General features: G+C 44.3%; 1 protein-coding gene across 2 annotated transcripts in view; it reads right to left on the bottom strand.

The window, feature by feature from the left end:
* IPO11 (importin 11) overlaps positions 1–2,827 on the bottom strand; it is a 262,132-nt gene extending 259,305 nt beyond the window's left edge. The window contains exon 1 of one of the 2 annotated variants that reach the window (XM_011992135.1): positions 2,560–2,827. The gene's annotated coding sequence lies outside the window, so the exon portion shown is untranslated. The remainder of the gene's footprint in view (positions 1–2,559) is intronic. The other variant, XM_011992136.1, reaches the window with a different exon arrangement.
* Positions 2,828–3,389: the final 562 nt, after the last annotated feature.

Raw genomic sequence — 3,389 nt, 5'->3', positions numbered from 1 at the left:
AAAAAAAAAAAAGAGTAAAGAGGGGGCCGGGCTCACTCCTGTAATCCCAGCACTTTGGGAGGCCGAGGTGGGTGGAGTTTAAGGAGGTCAGGAGTTCAAGACCAGTCTGGCCAAAATGGTGAAACCCTGTCTCCACCAAAAATACAAAAATTACCCAGGCTTGGTGGCAAGCATCTGTAATCCCAGCTACTCTGGAGGCTGAAGCAGGAGAACCATTTGAACCCCAGAGGCAGAAGTTGTAGTGAGCAGAGATCACACCACTGCACTCCAGCCTAGGCAACAGTGAGACCCCCATCTCAAAGAAAATAAAGAGGAAAGGTGGTGGGTTATTAGCCACCATGATAAACAGAAGCATGTAGCAGGGACACACAGTATTGTTGGGCTGCCTGTCCAGTACCCAATAAATGTTTGTTATTGAATGAACACCTAACTGTAATTCATGAATTTTAGTTCATTTTTAATATAACAAGCTCTGATAGTAATCAGCAAAAGAAAAGCACTGGATGAGTTGGAATCTGGGTTATAAATCTAGGTATGTGTGACCTTTTGCAAGGCATTTACCTTTCTGGGCCTCAGTTTCATCAGACTGGATAATCAGCATAAGATCACCTCAGATTAAAATAAATGATGCCATAAATTTTTATACAGGTTTGTGCATTACTTCAGTGTTCTTCAACTGTTACCAACCAAAGTAGTGCATCTCAAGATTTATTGAACATTCCTTTAATCTAGAGATCTTGTTAAAATTGCAGATTTTGATTCAGCAGCTCTGGATTGAGCCTGAGATCATGCATTTCTAATGAACTCCCAGGTGATGCTATACACCACAATTTGAGTAGCAAGGGTAAAGAACACTGATGCAACTTAAGCTCTACAAAGCTTATAACTGTACTTATCTGTAATCAGTCTGACAGTCGGCAAACCAAAGACACTACAGACTCACACTTGCACTAAATGTGTTTTGCCATTCCTTAAATGCTCTGAAATTAAGTCCCTATTTGAAGCTGATAAAGGAAAAAATATTACCATCAATAACACTAAATTAGAAGTGAGGTTAAATACATACACACACATAGGTACAAATATATAACACAAAGGTCAAAATCCAAATTATCAAACATTACTTTATTCAAAATTTGAATATTTTTATTGCTGGGAAAAAAAAAATTTGTTTCTGGAAAAATCTTCAGTGTATTTTAATAGCCACATGCCTACAAGGATCATGCTGCATTCTGGTTTGATTCCATATGTAAATATATTCAAACATCACAAAATCTGATGATTTTTCTATTAATGATCAGATAATCTTTACACATCTGTTTAAAACATCTAACATATTACCACAGCCAAATGTGTTTGTGGTGAAAACTCTCTTTGGCCTTAGGAAGTGGGACTAGGGCAGAGACCACCCTCCTACCCTGGGGCTATAACATATGGCCACAAACCATTACTGTAATTGTTTCTACTATACCCTGTGCTAGGTTACTGCAGAAACAGAGAAAATACCAGTCCTATCATAACCAAAAGGGAAAATGAAAATTTTTCTAATTTCACCGAAATTTTTCTCAGTAATGAAAGATGTAAAATGTGTCATGCAATGGATGTCTCCTATAGAAGAGTCACCCTGCCCTTAATCTGATGCTTCTCTACTGAACAGAGAAGTTTGAAATAACGTGAAAATGGAGGAGGAAAATTCCTATCCGAGGAGGGGAAAGCATTATGGCTGCAAACTGCTCTTCCTTACTTCCTTCTGAAGAATAACCGAAATCTGAAGGGCACTACCGCACTATAACTGAGCTCGTTTAAATTATGGAGGGGAGGAGGTATGTCAACTGCAACCTTGGCACTAGTAGTTTATTTACCAGTCCTTGCTATTTAGTCAAATCACTTTCAGATAGGAGTACTTCTCTCATTAACCACTATGTCACAAAATAATAAAGAAAAAATGACACAAGCAATGAGCAAAAGTAGTTTTGCTGAATCACAAATACCCCCAAATACAAATCTGCAGGAGTCGCTGAGCTTGAGAATTGGCGGCCATACCTCTCCATGAAGCTCCTCTCTACAAATGGACAACTACCTTCCCTCTTTCATTAAAAGCATGTAAGGGTCAAATGTTTAAAGCTATCACACTATTGCTATTAGCAACAAGGTCGTGTGCGCAGTAACAATGCACAACGGTCTTATAATCGAGATAACCACTTTATCTCAAATTTTGCACCACCTATCCCCCAAGGGCAAATACATCACCCAGGTCCGCAACCGCGGCCACGATGGGTACACTCGGTTCTGCTTAGCCTAGCATACTGTCCCTCCCAGCTCGCACCCTGATTGCTCCGCTACCATGCTGCCCACTCCCGGGCTTCCTCGGCCAGCCCCCAGTTCCCGGGGTTCCTAAGGTTACGCAAACAGCCAAGTCTGCAGGCCGCCCTTGCCTCGCTACCGTTATCCCTCATCTCCCGGTAGCCCCACTTTCCTCCCTCGCCTCTCGGGTCTCGGGTGCCCAACCCACTCCCTTCCACTCCCGCGCGCTCTGTGGCTCTCGGGCCGGGGCCTCACCGTTTGGTTCGGTCGGGAATTGCCCGGCCCTCCCGCTCCCACTTCCCAACACGAAGTGGCGTCGGTTGGTCCCGCGCCCACGCTGCCAGTCCCCACGCCGCCGCCTACTGATGCCGAAAGCGGCTTCTAGGAACACGCCATGTTTAGCGTCGCGGTTCCAAACGACGCGGACGCGCGAAAACTACGTCACAGGAGCCCAGCGCGCATGCGACCAGCAAAGAGCGAGGGCGATAGGCGAACGGTGGGAAGGGGAAGGAGGGGCTTTCTCTTCGAACCAAAAGGCGCGGGGTAGCCAAATCAGTTGTGAGCGCTTGCGCAGTATAAAGAGCCGGGAGTCCGGACTAGCCGGATCTGTCACCATGGAAACCATAGGTCTGGTTTGCCCCACTCCCAGGGAGCTCAATTGTTTCCCGGGTTGATTGAAGCTTCAATCAGAACCATTTCACGCTTTCTATTCTAGATATCAATTGCGGATCCGTCACAGCAGAGAAGAGTTATTTAAAGAATCTTACTCCCATCAGTCCACCCTCCCTCCCGCAAATGTTTATTTTTTTAAGTTACCCAAATTGCTTGCTGTTTACTCCTGAGTAATAGAAAGTGTGGAAAAATATAAAAGGACATAAATCCAGTTTTGCTTGCCTCTGCTAAAAGCTAGCATAGTCACCTAAATGTTCTTATCCTCAAAAAGAGAACTTACTCAGGCGCAGTGGTGCATGCCTGTAGTCCCAGCTACTCCAGATATTGAGGCAGGAGGATCACTTGAGCCCAGGAGTTCGAAGCCAGCCTGGGACATATAGAGAGTTCACACATTTCAAAAATAATATGGGGTG

This window comes from Mandrillus leucophaeus, unplaced genomic scaffold (genome assembly GCF_000951045.1).
Source record: "Mandrillus leucophaeus isolate KB7577 unplaced genomic scaffold, Mleu.le_1.0 Scaffold403, whole genome shotgun sequence".
In the NCBI taxonomy this organism is placed as follows: Eukaryota; Metazoa; Chordata; class Mammalia; order Primates; family Cercopithecidae; genus Mandrillus; species Mandrillus leucophaeus.
This window is presented reverse-complemented; position numbering and strand designations above follow the sequence as displayed.